General features: G+C 44.8%; 1 pseudogene; it reads left to right on the top strand.

The window, feature by feature from the left end:
• Window positions 1-18946: 18946 nt before the first annotated feature.
• LOC126253791 (5S ribosomal RNA) lies at window positions 18947-19064 on the top strand (annotated as a pseudogene).
• Window positions 19065-21359: the final 2295 nt, after the last annotated feature.

The raw sequence follows: 21359 nt of genomic DNA, 5'->3' as shown, positions 1-21359 counted from the left end.
AACACAAGTGAGTTGCACTGAAATATTTTGCCGCATCGGTGTTGCCACCTTCTCACTAGGTTAGGTTAGGTTAGTGTTTAACGTCCCGTCGACAACGAGGTCCTTGGAGCGCAAGCTCGGGTTAGGGAAGGATTGGGAAGGAAATCGGCCGTGCCCTTTCAAAGGAACCATCCCGGCATTTGCCTGAAACGATTTAGGGAAATCACGGAAAACCTAAATCAGGATGGCTGGAGACGGGATTGAACCGTCGTCCTTCCGAATGCGAGTCCAGTGTGCTACCACTGAGCCACCTCGCTCGGTCTACCTACTAGGTAAAAGCAATACCGCGCCTTCTCGAGTAATACGCACACGTGTAGCTGTCAAAGCATCTGCCTGCTACAACCGCTGATTCCCCACCTTCAGCTGAAGCAGCTTCCTGTATTCTAGTGCCGTGTGACATCTTTCCCATTGCGTCGAAAAATTCCTACGCCAGAATTACGAAGTATTTTACGAATGAAACTAAATTTCATTTAATTTTAAGTCACGCTGATGGGCAGTTATATGGAGAATTCAAAAACTGACGAGTCTGTTCGCATGCTGTAGTCTTTTGATCAAATGCTGTAGTGAAACTTCCTGGCAGATTAAAACTGTGTGCCGGACCGAGAGTCGAACTCGGGACCTGTTGGTAGAGCACTTGCCCGGAAGGCAAAGGTCCCGAGTTCAAGTCTCGGTCCGGCACACAGTTTTAATCTGCTAGGAAGTTTCATATCAGCGCACACTCCGCTGTAGAGTGAAAATTTCATTCTAAATGCTGTAGTGTTTTGATCAAATACAACTACTACCCTCTGTTGGACCTCCACTCAATAGTAGACATTATTTACGAAAAGTAAAGTGTAAGACAAAACAACGACACACCATGAAGTCGATTGGGAATCGGTAGAAGTGTTCTACATGTGCAGACAAACAAATGATGACAGTTTCAGAAAAATTAGGTGATTTATTCAAGAGAAAGACCTTCACAGAGCGAGAAAGTCAATAATGCGTTTGTCCACCTTTGGCCTTTATGAAAGCAGTTATTCGGCTCGGTATTGATTGATAGTTGCTGAATGTCCTCCTGAGGGATGTCGTGACAAATCCGCGTAGATCGTCAAAATGGTGAGCTGGTAGAAGGGCCCTGTCCATAAAGCTCCAAACGTTCCCAGATGGGGAGAGGTCCGACGACCTTACTGGCCAAGGTAAGGTAAGGATGAAGAAAAGCAGTAGCCTGTGTGCGGGTGGGCATTACCTTGATGAAATGTAGGCCGAGGGTGGTTTGCCGTGGAGGGCAACAAAACGGGCATAGAATATACTCGACGAACCGCTGGGCTGTTAGGGTGCAGCTGATGACAACCAAAGGAGCCCTGCTACGAAATGAAATGGCACCACAGACCATCAGTCCTGGCTGTCGGGCCGTATGGGGGGCGACAATCAAGTTGGTATCCCACCGCTGTTTGGGGCGTCTCCAGGCACGCCTTCGCTGATCATCGGGGCTCATCTGGAACGGGAACTCGTTACTGAAGACAACTATACTCCAGCCATTTAGATTCCAGGGCCGAAGACGTGTCTGGAGACGTTCTGGACGGCGGTTGGATACAAAGCTTGAGTGTCCCCTGCCATACAGCAGGCGTTGGTGCTCTCTGGTGTCTTGGCGCTTTATTGGTTTTTAATTTCCTGATCACAACCAGTTTCCTTCCGGGAGATGAGACAAGCTCTGTCTCTTCCTTATTGGAAATGAGCGTTTCGCGTCATTGGCCGGGAGGCCCCTTGCGAGGCAGTTCCGGCCGCCTTGGTGCAGGTCTTATTACATTCGACGCCACATTGGGCGACCTGCGCGCCGGATGGGGATGAAATGATGTTGAAGACAACACAGCATCCAGTCCCTGAGCGGAGAAAATCTCCGACCTACCCGGGAATCGAACCAGGGCCCGCAGGACGGCAATCAGTCACACTGACCACTCAGATACCGGGGCGGGCTCTTCCTTATTGATACCTCACAACTAGGTCTTCGATAGCTTTAAGGGAAAAACATGTAATACACTTTATTACTTAACAATAACAACAAAATAATTTAAAACTTATTAAATGAATCGCCAAAAGTCGAACGGGCTCAAATCATTAAAACAAACTTTAACAATTGTAGCAATAAGATCAGGACATGAAAATCGGAAGTACAGAGTTCCCAAAACAGAAAAGTCACTTCAACTGGGTGTGGCTGCAAGCAGGTTCAACAAACAATTTCATCAACCAAATGAATTACAATAATACCTGTTAAATGTACTAAAAAACTACAAATTTAGATAAAGATTACAGAATCGGACAACATTGATCCAAATACGGGAATGATCAAAAGACACGCCACAGGCTATACCTATTGGAGAGCCGCTTAGCAATGGATAACCCTTAATAAACAAGTACCTTAAGCAGTAAAATACGCAGCCCTCAGACAGACCAATTGGGAACGTATAAAATTTAAACATAAATGATCACCCGTATATTCCAACCTAACATTAACGACAACCCTTGATAAATATACAATTGCCCAAAATTCACGGTAAGTTGGAATTACATGCTACTGAAATGTATTTCCATCCGATACTCGCCAGCAGAAACGTTGTTGACTCAACCATTAATGAATATTCAGATGCCCAAAGTTCACGATAAGTTGGAAGCACGTGCAATTGAAATGAACTTCCAACTGGTACACACTTCAAAGGAAGCTAAGAATTAACAGCAAACAGCTGTCACAGCCAACAAGGAAGGGCAGGCAAATTTCATAGCAACTGTGGTAGCTGACGACTATGGATCAAGGTAAGGCTCGGCAGTTTATATTGATAGGTCACAGGTCTTAAACTTAACGCGCTGAGAAGCAGTAATAAGATTTCCAGCTTTAAACGAATAGTTACAGTGGTATAATGAGAAAAAACCTCAGGCTTGGCGAACACTCGTTAACCTCCCGGGCTCTTTAAATTCGCCAAACAGATCCAACCACTGGTTCCCCCTTAAAGGGCGACACTCCGCCGTGGCACGCATGACACTATCTACTGTACTTAACTGGAGCCACCACGACGTTGCGCGGCAGACTGCCGTCAACCCAGACGCCGTACGACGGCGCGGGTGCCGCCTTGCCGACAAACAGGCCTCTTCTCTGGGCCCAGGGGACAGGAACGCGTCGCTTGCCGCCAGAGCTACCCTGCCAACTTACATGAAAAGGGAACAGCAACCTGCGCAAATAAAGCTTCACACAATAATGGTAATGGAGTAAGAGAAACATAAATTAATGGGAAAGCGGGTACCAACAGAGTTTAAATTTAAGACTCCTTAAAATTACTAGTGTTCACAAGTGATCATGTGAGCTACTGCGGATGCAGTAGCACGAACATACGCATGTACCACCTTGCCTCCCACATAGGTCATGATACAATTTATTACCTTCACAGAACATATCACAGGGAATACTCACACTCGCACGACATATGGCCTAGAACACAAATTGGAATTAGTAACACTGAGCGATGCTCATGTGCTCAAACACTCGTAGGTGTGTAAATACAACAGGTCCAATTCCATATAACACAGATATGGCCTTACAGTGTCAAGTACTCAGAATAAGAAAGCAACATCTAACTCCACTCAGGTGTGAAGGAGCCGTGACTCGCAGGATTCCAGCCAGGAGGTTATTGCTTCCAACCCCAGGCGATCGTCGAGGTGCCGTAAACCTTAAGTTTACAGAGTAAGCTGGGAACTTGCCGGGCAGGTTGCGCCACACAACGTCCGTCTGTGTTCGCGCCGCCCGCTGCTATCAATCCGTAAGCGTGCCGACCAAGCTTGTCCCCGACTGATTCAACCTTACGTCGCTTCTAGAGACCCACGCCGGACAGCCGGAGTCTCCCAAAAGCCACAACTTGCCAGCCATGTGCCCCTCAGCCAGCTGACTCTCCAGGCCCCGCCCAACCAACCGCATACACACACACCTTGACCAGAGACCACAGTTCGTGACACACAATCGAATCGACATCGGTAACTTAAGTAGTCAAGTGACGCCAGTGGAATGCCATGCTCACTTACCTACGCATGTAATTACTTGAATCTAGATCAACAGTTTTCGTCACTATTTCCTCTCCTGTACCAGCCTCTCCATCTCAGAATTCCTTTCACCTCACTGCAGACAGCGTTCAGAGTAGGCTGTTAGATACATTAGTGGGTCGAATTTTGATTTAGTTAATATAACTCAGTACGTTGTTCCTAACGGCGAGTGTTCATCAGAGACATCATTGTGTGGAATGTCTTTTTTTTTAGGTAAATAAACAATCGTTCGGATATGATGAGCAGCAACCTGCGACTGCTAGCTGATGGTGCTGTAGGTTGTGATACAGTCTCGTTGTTGTGTGACCACAGGAGGATATAGCATTACTTGGGCGGAATTTAGATTTGGTGAAATGATTGACAGTTCTCTCTAAATATTCAAAAATGTAAGTCAATTCATATGAGTACGAAAAACAAACCTCTGATGGTCGAATATGGTGGCGTGCTGTCTGGCATTGTCACATCGACTAAATAACTACGTGTAACGTTGCAAAGCGACATGGAATGGATCGATTATGTAGGGTCAGTATAGGGAAGGCAAATGGTCGACTTCGGCTTATTGGGAGAATTCTAGGAAAGTGTAGCTCATCTATAATGCAGTCTGTTTACAGAACACTTGATCGAGCGATTCTTGAGTGCTGCTTGAGTCATAAAAGTGTTTTGAGTACCATACCATTGTAATCGTGGCTCGAATGTTGATTTGGTTCAAATGGCTCCGAGCACTATGGGACTCAACTGCTGAGGTCATAAGTCCCCTAGAACTTAGAACTACTTAAACCTAACTAACCTAAGGACATCACACACACATCCATGCCCGAGGCAGGATTCGAACCTGCGACCGTAGCGGTCGCGCGGTTCCAGACTGTAGCGCCAGAACCGCTCGGCCACCAGCGGCCGGCGAATGTTGATTTCTCCAGTATAGTTTTCTACATTACGACGCAGTACGATAATGAGTATTACGGAGGCGCTCCGTGAACATTGTGGAAATCACTAGAGGGAAGAAGGCGTTCTTTTCGCTGAACACTGTTGGAAAAATTTAGAGAACCGTGACTTCCGAAAGGATGCAGAACAGTATTATTCGCGTAAGGACCGCAAAGTCAAGGAAAAACAGGTCTTGTACGGAAATATATAAAAAGTTGTTTTTTCCCACACTCCGTTTGCGAGTGCAACAGGAAAGGGAATGACTAGCAGTTGTAGCAGTTACTCTCTTCTATACACCGAATGGTAGCTTGCTGAGTATGCAGTCTTAGTTATGTGACTCGATTTGTGATTTCCTGTCAGACAGGTCACAGTTCGTAGTAATTGACGGAAAGTCATCGAGTAAAACAGAAGTGATTTCTGGCGTTCCCCAAGGTAGTGTTATAGGCCCTTTGCTGTTCCTTTTATATAAAAACGATTTTGGAGACAATCTGAGCAGCCGTCTTCGGGTGTTTGTAGATGACGCTGTCGTTTATTGACTAATAAACTCATCAGAATATCAAAACAAACTGAAACTGATATCTGAATGGTGCGAAAAGTGGCAGTTGACCCTAAATAACGAAAAGTGTGAGGTCATCCACATGAATACTAAAAGGAACTCGTTAAACTTCGGTTACACGATAAATCATTCTAATCTAAAAGCTGTAAATTTAACTAAATACCTAGGTATTACAATTACGAACAACTTAAATTGCAAGGAACACACAGAAAATGTTGTGGGGAAGGCTAACCAAAGACTGCGTTTCATTGGCAGGATACTTAGAAAATGTAACAGACCTACTAAGGAGACTGCCTACACTACGCTTGTCCGTCTTCTTTTAGAATTCTGCTGCGCGGTGTGGGATCCTTACCAGACAGGACTGACGGAGTACATCGAAAAAGTTCAAAGAAAGCAGCACGTTTTGCATTATCGCGAAATATGGGAGAGAGTATCATAGAAATGATACAGGATTTGGGCTGGAAATCATTAAAAGAAAGGCGTTTTTCGCTGCGACGGAATCTTCTCACGAAATGCGAAAATATTTTGTTGACACCGACCCACATAGGGAGGAACGATCACCACGATAAAATAAGGTAAATAAGAGCTCGTACGGAAAGATATAGGTGTTCATTCTTTCCGCGCGCTATACTAGGTTGGAATAATAGAGAATTGTGAAGGTGGTTCGATGTACCCTCTGCCAGGCACTTGAATGTAATTTGCAGAGTATCCATGTAGATGTATCAATGTAGATGTACGTCTATATATGTGTATAGTTTTCCATGTAGGATAGATGACCTATGGTATACAGTGTTTCGATGAAGAGTCCGTCATTGTCCAGAATTAGGTATTCTGGAAGGCTATCGTGGCGCCATGTAGTGAACTTTCCTCCGGTGTGCAGGTAGTGGCAACGAAACGCCAACGGGAGCCGCGCCGACGTGACGAGGAAGGAGTGGAAAGCGATCGCATTATTTTTGCACGGCACGTTTCCTGGCAGAGCTGCCCACGCGCAGGCCAGCCGCCCACGTGGATTAGTGGGGCGACGCCCACGCTCCACGTGTCTGCACGTGGCGCCTGCACAGGTCACCCTCACGCTTCAGCTAGCGGCGGCTGCTGAGCGCTTTCCCTGTCAACAACACGGTGTCGTCAACTTCTTTTTGTTGAGTCTGTTTACTGCTTTCCTCATCTTGCTGGTTCGCAAGGGATTTTCACTTCTATTCATTTAGTGCGGAGGACTCAAGCTTTGCTAATGAAGCGTATTCCTGAAATGATTAAGGATTTTACCTGAAAAAACGTTGAAGTTAAATGTGCATATAAGGAACGGATTAAAGAAACACACAAATCTTCAAACGTAAAAGCAACTTCGAAAGTAATACAATTGAGCGTCATAGGATTGTATACAAGCTGGTTATAATTAAACTTTCCTACTTGAGAGGTCCCCCATCAAAAGCGAGTGATCTTAGGACAATAGGACATTCTGAAAACATTTGTAAGGACACGCGGAAGAGAAGTAGCGAATAAACCACCGAAAGAAAGACATTTTAATTTCCACATGAGAGGGTAACATTTAATTGCGTACCATGTTTACGTTCCAGGTTACAAATGTTGCTCAATGTGGCGACCATCTTCATCCACGACAGCCTGGAACAGCACTAGAGATTGCTCTACTGCTGCCCGGAACATCTCAGGTGGACCGCGCAACATTCAGTTGTCGTGTCACAGCTCGTGCACTGCTTGAAGACCACACATTGCGCCCTGAATTGTCTGCCATGATGACACTAACTTCTCCGATAATCGGCGGCGCAGCTGGCCGTCGGTATCACCCAGCAGCGATTCCCAGACCGCCAGTTAATTCGAGCTTCCGAGTCATGTTCTTCAAACCCCTGCGGAAAGAGGACCCCTCCGTATCCCTTTAATGCGTCGATACCCGCGAACAACAGCAGCATTATTGCTGTTTAGATAAAACCTCTTCACGAGTGAAGCCCTGCCCAGACCTAGACCCATGCACACTCATCCCTGTGCTTCAACCCCACGTCGCCCTACCAGTAACGGCGACTAACGGGAAGTCATGGCAACAGCGCTACTAACAACGCAAATACCGCAGCGCACAGTCTGAACATCATTTCTATGAAGTGGGGTACTCATAAGGTAAATAGTTTTCTGTCTACACTGGCTCAAGCAGCGCAATTTTAATTATACCTGCTCAGTATATACAAAGGTTAAGCCAAAATTTTTAGCAGGAATTCAGAATTTTTTTTATTTACAGTATAACTGTTACAATTTTCGAATTACTCTCCATAAGAACTGATGCATTTTTTCCATTCTTTGAAACCACTTCGAAAATGTCTCAGTCCAAGCTTCAGTAAGGAAGTCACTTAGATCACTGATGTATGCTGCAGTAGCCTGTTTATAGGATGAAAAACGCTGTCCACGAATTCTTTCTTCATCTTTGAGAGCAGGAAGAAGTCACACGAGGCCAGGTTAGGTAAACAGGGTGGGTGCGGTAACATTCGCATTTTTTCCTTCTCCGAGAAGTCCATTATTCTGGCAGCCGTGCGTGCTGAGCCATTTTCTTGACGCGGAAGGCATCCATGTGGACCGAGCGAGGTGGCGCAGTGGTTAGCACACTGGATTCGCATGCGGGTGGACGACGGTTCAAACCTGCGTCCAGCCATCGTGATTTCCCTAAATCTCTTCAGGTAAATGCTGGGAAGGTTTCTTTGAAAGGAACGGCCAACTTCCTTCCCCATTCTTCCTAATCCGGTGGGAGCGATGACCTCGCTGTTTGGTCCCTTCCCCCAAATCAACCAACCAACCAACCAACCAATCTCCATATGGCTACTACTTTCGGCAGACATTCTGTCACATACTGCTCAGCATTAACTGTGCAACATGTGCCCAAGGTCACAGAAGGCAGGTGACCCATCTTTGTGAAGAAAGTGGTCAGTGTCTTCTGTCCAGAGCTCCCACTTCTACGATGTTTCGGGATGGTTCCTCACCTGAAAAGCACCCCTGAAAAACTGCCTTTTCAGTTCGAGGTAATAGTGGTACACCCATGTTTCGTGACATGTGGCGACATTGTACATGTGTTTGGACGATTGTTTGTCGAATTTTTCAAGTACGAAACGATACCAATCCATTCTTCTGTGTTTTCCGGCTTCCGTCATGGAATGTGGAACTCAGCGGACATACGACTTGTTTAGGCCTAAATGATCGTGAACGATGATCTACGCCACAGTGGACCGAATATTTAGTGCCCTTCAGTGCCACATGTTGTGAAATCAGGATCAACTTTGATTATTTACGCCACAGTATCAATGTTTTCTTGTATCACTGCCGTTTCTAGCTGACTGGGACGAGCTTCACCTTCAGGATACTTGTGATCCCTTAAAAATTCGCGAAACCAATTTCCAACGGCCCCTCGAAGGAGCAGGCCTACTAAAAACACGAACCAGAGAACTTCTTTTTGTAGACATAGTGCATCATTGCACCGTCACAGCGCGACAGATCCGTCAGGAACTCTGTGACATACGACTGGCCGCGTCTTCCATTAGCTTTCGCAGTGTGATTTGAAGTTCAGTGGTGAGGGAACCATGGGGTGCATGGTTCAAGGTCGACAACCAATTTTCTTTCACAAATGAAACAATCCCATTGTATTCAGTGTTTAAGAGCTGCTAAAAACTTTGTATGTGATCAAAAGTTTCCGGGCACACTTTTTTACTGCGAAATTTACCGCTACAAATCACGAGAGGAGAACCCACCAGTATAAAAGGAGATGGGTTGCTATAAGAAAAGCAGTAATAGCAGAATGGATCCTTCAGGAGAGTTCAGTGACTGAACGAGGACAAGTTAATGGAAGCCGCCTGAGTAGCAAATCCACCAGGGACATTTCAACCCTTCTAGAGCTGCCCAAGCCAACTGTTAGTGATGTGACTGAAGTGTAAATGCGAAGGAACAACCAAAGCTAAACCAAGACCGCCGGCCGGAGTGGCCGAACGGTTCTAGGCGCATCAGTCTGGAACCGCGCGACCGCTACGGTCGCAGGTTCGAATCCTCCCTCGGGCATGGATGTGTATGATGTCCTTAGGTTAGTTACGTTTAAGTAGTTCTAAGTTCTAGGAGACTGATGACCTCAGATGTTAAGTCCCATAGTGCTCAGAACCATTTGAGCCATTAAACCAAGACCAGACAGACCTGATGTATTCATGGAAAGGGACCGGGAGACGGAACGGAGATTTGATGTAAAAAAATCACATGAAATTAGCGGATTGAATCACTCATGAGTTGCAAAGTGCTTCCAGACGCCCATCTAGCACAATGACTGCGCCTAAGGAGTCAAAGTGAATGCCGCTACAGTGGTCGAGCAGCTGCTCATCTGCCATACATTTGGGTAGTCAGTGAAGTGATGTATGAGGTGGTGTAAAGAACAACGTCACTGGAAACGAGTGATCTGGAGTGGCCAATCAGATTGTACCCTGTGGCAGTCTGATGGTAACGTTGGGGTTCGGCTAATACCTTCCATCATGTGTAGTGCCAACAGTGAATTACGGAGGCGGAAGTTTTAAGATATGGGAGTGTTTTTAGTGGACAGGATGTGCTCCTGTCACTGCGATTAAGGAAACACTAAATGCAGGAGGACATCAACACATTTTACAGCATTGTTGCTAAGTACAGTAGAGAAACATTTCGGAGACGATGATTGTGTCAGCATGACGGGGCACCCTGTCACAAAGCGGCAAGTATGTGGCAACGGTTTGTCTGAGAAAGCAGCATCTGTGAGGTAGTGGTTTGTGGATAGTGACATTCCCTAAATGGATTGGCCTGCCCCGAGTCTCGGCCTTAGCACAATGGAGCACTTTTATGTTGAGTTAGAATATTGACCTCGCTCCATGACCCAGCAAACAACATATCTTCTCTGCTTACGGCTCTTGACGAAGAATGGGCTGCCATTTCTTCACAAACATTCTGACACATCATTGCAAGTATCCTCAACAAAGTCGCCATAAAGGCGTAGGGTGGACATACTCGGCACAAGTGTGTAGTGTTAGACGTATCCTTTTGATCAGATGTTATACATGTGATGATTTTTCTGGGCAAACTACAATATATGAATCTCCGAGAGCCCCCGTGAGAACAGGAATCAAAAATGTTCATATCCGTGGTCTAAAGGTACGAGCATGGTAACTGAACGTGTTCGGTCAGAGGGTTAGCTGCCCTCTGTAATAATTAAACTGAGTTAATGGATCAACGAGGAACTGAAGCGGGTGTCGTGCGACTTCCGCCCCGAGCAGATACAACGAACGAAAACGAAGGAAATGAGATTTAAAAAATAAATAAAATAAAATAAAAAAGGGTAACGTCTTCGATTAGTAATGAAAACGTCCTGGGTCCCGGGTTAGAAACCCGCCACTGATTAAATTTTGATTAATAATCTGCATTGGTGGTCGAAGAATTCCGGCATGAAAGAGGGCGGTGGAGCTGACAGGTGTTCGGGGCACTCTCTCGTCCTTGGGGTGGGAAACTGTCCCTAAGGGCGGAACAATTACCAATGATTAACGGCATGAGGATGCAGAAGGAAATGGAAATATCACTGCATTAAAGACACATAACGTGTATCCACCGGATATGTGGCCTGTAATCGAAGAACTGTCGTGATGATCTCTCCATTGGCAAAAGATTGCGGGATAGTCTCCCATTTGGATCTCTGGGAGGGGACTGTCAAGCCGGAGGTGACCATAACAAAAAGACTGAATAACCATCAAAAGGATAACGTTCTATGAGTCTGGGGGTCGAACGTCAGAAGCTTGAAGATGGTAGGCAGGCTACAAAATCTGGAAAGGGAAATGCAAAGGCTTTGTTTAGATATAGAAGGGGTCAGCGAAGTTAAATGGAAAGAAGACAAGTACTTATGGTCTGATGAGTATAGGGTAATATCAACAGCAGCAGAAAATAGTATAACGGGAGTAGGATTCGTTATGAATAGGAAGGTAGGGCAGGGAGTGCGTTACTGTTAACAATTCAGTGATAGCGCTGTTCTTATGTGATAGCGTTGTTCTTATCAGAATCGACAGCAAACCAACACCGACAACGATATTTCAGGTATACATGCCGACATCGCAAGCTGAAGATGAAGAGACAGAGAAAGTATATCAGGATATTGAAAGGATAACACAGTACGTAAAGGGAGATGAAAATGTAATAATCATTGGGGCTGGAATGCACTAGTAGGGAAAGGAGTAGAAGAAAAGGTTACAGGAGAATACGGGCTAGGGCAAGGAATGAGAGAGGAGAAAGACTAACTCAGTCCTGTAATAAATTTCCGCTGGTAATAGCGAATTCTGTTTAAGAATCACAAGAGAAGGAGGTATACGTGCAAAAGACAGGGTGATTCGGGAAGATTTTAGTTAGATTACATCATGATCAGACAGAGATTCCGAAATTAGATATTGGACCATAAAGCGTACCCAGGAGCAGGTATAGGCTGAGATCACAATGTAGTATTTATGAAGGGTAGGCAGAAGTTTAAGAGATTAGTCAGGAAGGATCAATATGCAAAGAAGTAGGATACAGAAGTACTAAGGGATGACGAGATATGCTTGAAGTTCTCTAAGGCTGTAGGTACAGTAATAAGGAATAGCTCACTGGGCAGTACAGTCGAACAGGAATGAACATCTGTAAAAAGGGCCATCACAGAAGTGAGGAAGAAAAACTTACCTGCAAAGAAGGTAACTACAAAGAAACCATGAGTAACAGAAGAAACACTTCAGTTGATCGATGAAAGAAGAACGTACAAAAATGTTCAGGGAAGTTCGTGAATACAGAAATCCAAGTCGTTGAGGAAATCAGTAAACAGGAAGTGCAGGGAAGCTAAGAAGAAATGGCTGCATGAAAAATGTGAAGAAATTGAAAAAGAAATGATTGTTGGAAAGGACTGACTCAGCATATAGGAAAGCCAAAACCATCTCTCACGACATTAAAAGCAATGGTGATAACATTTAGAGTGCAACGAGGATTCCACTGTTAAATGCAGAAGAGAGAGCGGATAGCTGGAAAGAGTACATTGAAGGCCTCCATGTGGGGGAAGATTTGTCTGATGTGACAAAATAAGTAGCAGTAGTCGATTGGAAGAGATCCAGTATCAGAAACAGAATTTAAGAGAGGTTTGGCAGACTTAAGATCAAATAAGGCAACAAATCGACTATTCACGTTGGTGTGTAGAATGTATGAGTCTGTGGGGCGGCTGGTGGAATTTATGTTGATAATAATGTAGCATGTAATGTAGAAAAGATGCATTTCCCGGCCGATTAACCATATGTGGGGGCCACGGGTGGAATACTTGTTATATAAAATGAAAATGTTGTTCCTATTATTTATGCTGTCTTTTGCCGTTCTCAACACTGGCTCTCTAACTACAATATTGGCAACCAGAAAGTGATTAGCAAAACGTGAAGCCTGTAATTAGAATTCCTAGTGCCCACTTCATCTGAGAAATACACTTATAGCTACAGCTTATAGCTCTGAGGAATTAGGAGATTGTCTGGGATTCATAATCAAAAACGATCCTGTAAAAACGTTCGCTATATTCTGAAAGTCACAGATCATAAAAAAAGGAATCCGCACAATTCAACTACCAGAGCAGTTCAGAGTCTAATGCGCTGATACAACTATAACTGTTCAAATTAAATGTTTAAGTGAATGCTCGCCATAATTTAATGATAATGTTCATCAAACGCCACGCTAAATAATGGTAGAATGTCTGTCCCGCGGCGGCACTTGAAAATACGACATACGCAAACTGAAGATAGATCATTAAAGTCATCCCAGAATTAACACTTCACTCGAAAACGATATCATGGTTACGCGTATCCCGAGTAACTTATTACGGCATCCGAGGCTGTTTATAGCAATGATACCGACGCGACGCGACTCCCGGCATAGATGGTGTGCTATTCAGCGTCTGGAGAGAACTGGGGCCTTACTTCCTCGCGCAGCGTTCTTATATATAAAGCCTCGGTGCGGACGGCTAAGGGAAAGCCTGATTAAATCGGCTCTCCCGACTAGCCGCTGGGCTAGTAATGCACCACTTTAAGCTATCGAATAAATCATTGCTTCCTTTGCTGATGGCCGATGAAGCTCTCAATTTAAATGTGCATTCAGCACACAGGTAAGTAATCATAATAAAAGTCTGACGTGGCTAAGTCAAATATTTTGGGCGAGAGAATTAATTTAATTACAGACGAGCTCTGAACTTGCCCTTTGGAGATACGCTATCGCTATAGTTTTATAGTTATTCAGTTGAAACTTCTCACATCTTTATGATTATAGCGGATCTCCCTTCTACTTAAATTTAAACATCCTAGCCTTATTTATTCACCTACTTAATCTACCTTGCTTCCTTAATTTCTAAGACAAAAACCAGAAAATTATAAATTTCAACTAAAATTCTAATTTATGAGATCCAAAATACTGTTTCTACTAAATTATTATGAAAAAGGACTCTAAATATAAATTTTTAAGTCTCTAGCTCTTCTCTGTTGCGCCAATAATTTTTACAGAAAAACGTCCAAATTTTGAAAATGATTAAAGTTATTGAACTGATATTCAACACATATTGATTTAGTATTACTCCTGACATGATAGAAACGTTTCAGGTTAATTACTTGATTTTTAAAGTATTGCGCAACATTTATGACGTCAGAGATAGTTACAGCGGACTAGGCTGGCACACAATGGAAAGACTGATGTGAATTTTATACAGCGTGAGTAGGCTGCTTCCCTACATGTCTGGCGGCATACCATCTGACTTTCGCAAAAATATCGTCCACACAATTCCGAAGACCGCAAGAGCTTGCGAGAATTATCGCGCAATCAGCTTAACAGCTCATGCTTCCAAGTTGCTGACAAGAATAATATACAGAAGAATGAAAAAGGAAATTGAAGATGTGTTGGATGATGCTTTTGTTTGGCTTTAGGAAGCGTAAAGGCACCAGAGAGGCAATTCTGACGTTACAGTTGATAATGGAAACAAGATTAAAGAAAAATCAAGACACGTTCTTAGGATTCGCCGATCTGGAAAAAGCTTTGGACAGTGTAAAAGCCAGCCGAGGTAGCCGAGCGGTTCTAGGCGCTACAGTCTGGAACCGGGCGACCGCTACGGTCGCAGGTTCGAATCCTGCCTCGGGCATGGCTATGTGTGATGTCCTTAGGTTAGTTAGGTTTAAGTAGTGCTAGGGGACTGATGACCTTAGCAGTTAAGTCCCATAGTGCTCAGAGGCATTTGAACCATTTTTGACAGTGTAAAATGGTGCAAGATCTTCGAAATTTTGAGGAATATGTGGTGAGATCCTTTTTTAATAGCAAGAATTCCACGAACAGCTCTATCATTAACCCGTTTAATTATGACACTATCGGTTTCGTGCCTTAGAGCCACATCATCGGCTGTCAGACGAGGATGTGCAGCAGGCAGTTACGGAATTCTTCACCTCAGTGTTTTACCAAATGGCTATCTTCAACTTGGTGCGTCAGTGAGATGGTTGCCTTAATGCTGACAGCGATTTTATCAGATTGGCGTATCGATTCTGGACTGCTCGGCCTTCAAACGGAAACTTTTTTACCCCCGTTTACCTCCGTTTAACCATTACTAAAATTCAAGTCGTGTGATACTGTCGTCAGTGTGAATATTGTGGATACGCTGTGTACGAAATGGGTACAAGTTTTCCGCATGTAATGTTCTCCATACATCTGTTCGTCGGGCACTGATACGCACAGAAAGAAAGTCGCCGTGCACTGTTTGTAGGATTACGCTGCACCGTTTCAACAAAGTGTTGCTGCTCCGGAGACGTTCAGAAGAGAAATGGAAACTTGGAAGAACACCAGTTTCACGCAGTGAGCTGGTAAACACTCTGCGATCAGGAATTCGACATGTCGGTAAGCGTAGATGGTATCCTACGATAGCAGCAGGAGCACTATCATTGCAAAAGCCGTATACATACACTACATTTGCGTATTTTCCATTAGTGTACATGTGTAGTATTTTGGCCAGTGCGTGTAAAACCACAGTTAACCGACGCTTCTCTTTGATACACTCTGTCTTGCGCAGTACTTCATTCACACCACACCAAGGACAACGACGCATTTAACGGGCTGGTGTTCAAATGGCTCAAATGGCTCTAAGCACTTTGGGACTTAACATCTGAGGTCATCAGTCCCCTAGACTTACAACTACTTAAACTTAACTAACCTAACGACATCACTCACATCCATGTCCGTGGCATGATTCGAACCTGCGACCGTAGCAGCAGCACGGTTTCGGACTGAAGCGTCTAGAACCGCTCGTCCACAGAGGCCGGCGAGCTGGTGTAATGGGAGACATCCCGAGGAAAGAGATTGAAAGCGACGAAGTACGATGGGCTAGGTGCATAAGACGCATACGTGAGCTCCACTAGCCCAAAAACAAATGTACATTAAATGTTATCTATTTCGGAAACCATTCGGAATAGCGCATGTGCTTCAGCTGAGCGTTGCTGTCATATCTCTGAATATTGCCCATTCCTCCTGGGACACCCTGTATAAATGAAGATCAGCAGAGGGCCTGCTTGATGGACTACGAACATCATTTCGATTTCAGTAGATAACTTGCCGTCAGTTGGTACGAACTGTGTCACACAACTGAGACGATACTCCTCCATAGGCAGCCAATTCCTATGTATGGGGAGACAGTTTTTCCCGGCAAAGGAACTGAGAGCTGCGACCATAACGGAATGGAGTGGGTATGACGAGCTGAAGTAGGCGGAGTGGTGAGAGCATCAGCGGCTGCAGGCTCCTGTTGCTTCCGCCTTGCCTTATTAAACCCGCTGTCACAAGTCAAATAGAAGTTTTATAATTGCAGCAGGAAGTTACAGCCATTACTTAAGACCGCCGTCTTGGAAGTTGGTTTATTAACTGCATCTCATCCTGTTCGCTAAACGCCGCAACGTAAGAATGAACAGGGAACATAGTTCAATATTTTTAATGCTGCTTGTCGACCTATTCAGGATGCCCTAAAATTCCCCTTACAAACTTTGAGGACTTGTAGAGGCTTGTAGAGGGAGCTTGTTAGACAAAATTTGGAACAGGAACCCTTGTCTGGAAACGTACCGTTTCCACCGTGCTACAGCCGTTTGAAAACATGTTCCTTAGTTAGGTATACAACAGGGTAGTCATGGTGGGTGGATGCTTACATCGAATCGGCTGATGTCATTTAATGTCTATCCTACCTCTCTCATCTGATTCGAGCCTTATTCACGTGTCTGTGAATGTTAGAGAAATATGGCTGCGTAGGTTTGTGGAATACACAGATATGATCCCTCTGTATGGCGAAGCTCACTGTAATGGAAGAGCTGCTGGTCGCCTTTATCAAGATCGTTATCCTCAACGTCCGACTCCACTGCATACACTTTCCGCCAGAATTACGCAACGGCTTCGAGAAAGGTGTACCTTCAGCAGGCGTGACTATGGTGTTCCAAGAAGACGCCGCACACCCGGATTGGAAGAGGCAGTACTGCATCACGTTGAAGATAACCCGTTAAAGAGTACACGAAGAACTGTGCGGGCCATGGGTGTTCCTCCCGACACCGCCTGGTATATCCTTCATGACCAACAAGTACATCCATACCACCTCCAAAAGATACAGTCACTAATGAGTACACAGTTTCAGCGCGGCTGCATCGACGAGCCCCTGGGGATCGTGTTTTCAGTTCTCGAAACAGCCATGTCTGGGCAGTCGAAAACCCACATGCCACGCATACAGATCTAGTATCAATGTGTCGGCAGGTATTTTTGATTGGACACTATTTGACTCCAACCAAGCTCACGAGACCCAACTAGTTGACCTTCCTACAACAAGTATTTGGCCTGTTGTTGGATGCTGTGTCGTTGGACGTCCGCCAAGACATGTGGTTTCAGCACGACGGCGCATCCGCTCACTTTTCACGTGACGTTCGGGAACATCTGGACCAGCGATTCGGGTACAGATGGAAAGTGTGGCCCAGCGGTTCTAGGCGCTACAGCCTGGAACTGCGCGACCGCTACGGTCGCAGGTTCGAATCCTGCCTCGGGCATGGATGTGTGTGATGTCCTTAGGTTAGGTTTAAGTAGTTCTAAGTTCTAGGGGACTGATGACCTCAGCAGCCATTTGAACCATTTGTACAGATGGAAAGTGATCCAATCGCATGGCCCCCACGATCACCGGATTTGACTCCACTAGACTTTTTCCTCGGAGGTGGAATGAAGAGTTTGATTGATGAGACCTGTAGAGACAGAAGGTTTGGTGGCAGGACAGATTGCAGAGACACGAGGTGTGACAGAGCGTATGTACCACAATGTCATTCGTAGGAACAATGTGTGCACCGAACATGGTGGTCGCCAAATCTAACCGTACTTGTAGTGATCAGAATGCTAATCCTCCTTCGAAAATGACGAAAACAGTTTATGTTTAACTGTAAGCAGTAGTTTATGTGAAAACTTATTAAGTTTCGTTTCTTTGGTTACTAATGAATGGAACTGTAAAACAAGTGGTGTACTGGAAGTGGTCGCGTTACCAACATGTTTTTAAACGGTTGTAGCAGGGAAACGGAAGGTTTCCGAACATGGGTTCCAATCCAAAATATGATTTACTCAGTCCCCTTTACAAGTCCTAGAAATCTGTAACAGGAATTTTAGAGCACCCTGTGCTGGAAATGATCTTGGTTCCTTATAAAACCAAACTTGTCAGTTACATATGGCCGAACTTTGTGTAGCAGATATAAGGTGATATCAAAAGAACCTGATCAAAAATCCTTAAAATCGTTGGGGGAGGTTGCCTCAGTGGTGAGCTGGTCCCAGCACCAGACAGATTTGAATTAGCCGTGGAAAATGGAAATGAGCGTTTGGCGTCATTGGCCGGGAGGCACCTCGCGGGGCAGGTCCGGCCGCCTTGCAGCAGGTCTTACTACGTTCGACGCTACACTGGGCGACCTGCGCGCCGGAGGGCGAAATGATGATGAATACAGCACAACAGCCAGTCCCTGAGCGGAGAAAATCCCCGACCCAACCGGGAATCGAACTCGGGCCCGTAGGACGGCAATCCGTCACGCTGACCACTCAGCTATCGGGGCGGCCAAATAGCCATGAACAGGATAGAATGTAGAAGGCAGAAAGTGACTTCTACAGTTGTAGAGGAGCACGTTTGCTTGTTGTTTCTCACGCCACTTCCCTTTTTTCATGGTCACTGACGAGAAATTAGTTGTTTAGTGAACGTTCATTGTTATCACTGTTACGCAGACGACCTTCTTAGAAATTCTGGATCATCTTCTGGTAAGTTTAAAGAAACTATTAAAATTCTGATTAAATTTTACATGAGCTATTAATAACGGCAACGGCCTTGCCTCAGTGGATACACCGGTTCCCGTGAGATCACCGAAATTAAGCGCTGTCGGGCGTGGTCGGCACTTAGATGGGTGACCATCCTGGCCGCCATGCGCTGTTGCCATTTTTCGGGATGCACTCAGCCTCATGATGCCAACTGAGGAGCTACTCGACCGAACAGTAGCGGCTTCGGTCAAGAATACCATCATAACGACCGGGAGAGCGGTGTGCTGACCGCACACCCCTCCTATCCGCGTCCTCCACTGAGGATGACTCGGCCACTCCTGGCCTGAAGACGGAGTGCCTTATGAGCTATTAATAAGATAGCGTTTCTTTGTCAACGAAACTTACCTATATTTGAATAAGAGTGAGTTATTGAAAACCTATCGTCTTGGACAGTCTCTGACACTACGTTTGTGCCCAACGCTGGACCCAGAATCAGTTCCACAAACATACTGAAGCTTTCTTTCATTTTTCAGGGATTATTGCCGGAATTGTAATTTGCAAGAAATCAAAGTGGGATAAGAAGACAATGAAAAGTTATCTACGGCGTATTGGTTGGAAAACCCAGCATTAGGGAAGCAGCAGGACACATTTCTGTCCCTACGAGCTCATTAAGAAAACGTTATACCTTATGGGACAGATTTAAAAATAATTTCACTGACCCATTGATAGATCAGCTAATCAAATATCTGAAACGTTTTTCGCCTCTAAACAAAACAAAAGTTTTGAAATTAGTTTACAATTTAGAGGAACATCTAAAGTTGCCTTATCAATTCAACAGGAACAACTGCACGCAATACGTTATTTTAAGAGTTCCATGAAGTGGATTCCGAATTCTCCCTGCTGCGTGCCGTCTAATAGCCGTCGAAGAGCGTATGGTTTCAACAAAGGCCTATAAAAATAATGCTATTACTGTTCCATTTAATTTTATTTTTGTTTTTATTTTTATTTTTGTGTTCATAATTGCAATGTTTCATTTCTCATACAGTTTGTACGGCGTTGAGAACATTTAGTTGGAGAATATATTTATAGACAATTGTTTAAAACGTAATCAATGATATTAAAAACGATTTAATTTTGTGATTTTTTAAATGTTTATGTCGTATGTTTTCATCGTGAAATAGTTATATGTAGTTTACTCATAGTATTCTTATAAAAGTGCGAAAGTGCTGACATCATCAGGACAACTTCCGTTATAGACTGGAAAGTTCCGAGGCTGATTTTATTACTGGCATATAAGCGACATAAGCGTGGTAACTGAGGTGAGAGTTTGAACTACCAAGTGTGAATAACAACAGACGTGCATTCGACTAGTCAGTTGTGAGCAGGCGATGTTAAGCAGTCGACGTGCGGCCGTAGTGTGTCAATGTTGTTCTGTCGCAAATTGCAAAGGAGAACGTATCTATTCTCCAAAATGTTTTGAGGAAGAGCAAAGTGTGTGCACAGTTTGTCCCGCACACCTCGACTCCCGAACAAAGACGGCGACGCTGGCACTCCTTTCGTGGTGGGTGGTGGTAGGTTCTTATGGGAGCATTCTGCTGAGGTCGTCGGTCCCTCAGCTTGCACACATCTTAATCTAACTTAAACTAACTTACGCTAAGGACAACACCCGAAAGAGGAGCCGAACATCCGACGGAGGCAGCCGCGCGAACCGTGGCAAGGTCCCTGCGACCGAGCGGCTACGCCGTGCGGCGCGTGACTTTATTCATATGCAAAACAAGTAGAATTCTTTTGGGGAAAAATCATCACGAGTGACGAGACTTGGTGTTATAAATACGAACCTACAACAATATTATAAAGTGCAGAAATTAACATGAAGGATCAACAACTCATTGACGACAGAACCGATCTTTTACTCAATGTGGCACGCGAGTTGAACAACATCCGAACGAAAACCTTTTCTGCCAGTTTTACATCTTTTTGCGAAAGTTCTTTGCGCGGTGAACTAGTCGGGAGAGACGAAATCTAGAACACATGAAGCGTTAAAACCCCAAACTTCACTTTCTCTATTTTTTATTGATTCACTCTCGAAAACTTTGGACTGACGGAGTAGCTTTCAGTCGGAGAATTCAGTACGGTTGGAGTTGCATCACAAGCAGAGGTACACGTTTAGGGTGGTAGCTTCTGTAGCCCATAGAAAATGGATGGTTCTGAGTAGTATTATTGCTGTTGTCTGTCATCGAATTACCGAGTCATTTGCTGCACTGTGGGCCCGTCAATACTTTGCGGCAGTCTGGGATAGTCGACGCCGATGTGTCATCAACCGATTGCTCTGCATCGGAATCGAAACTAATTTCAGAAGTTTTCCTCGAATTGAGATGTCCATTGTACACCATTGCTTCAGTGGCACGTGAAAAGGCTAATATCTGCTCGACCTCTGAGAACGAGTATTCCATACATCTCGAACCCTGGATCG

This window comes from Schistocerca nitens, chromosome 4 (genome assembly GCF_023898315.1).
Source record: "Schistocerca nitens isolate TAMUIC-IGC-003100 chromosome 4, iqSchNite1.1, whole genome shotgun sequence".
In the NCBI taxonomy this organism is placed as follows: Eukaryota; Metazoa; Arthropoda; class Insecta; order Orthoptera; family Acrididae; genus Schistocerca; species Schistocerca nitens.
The sequence above is the reverse complement of the archived record's forward strand: the minus strand, read 5'-3'. Positions and strand labels throughout refer to the sequence as shown.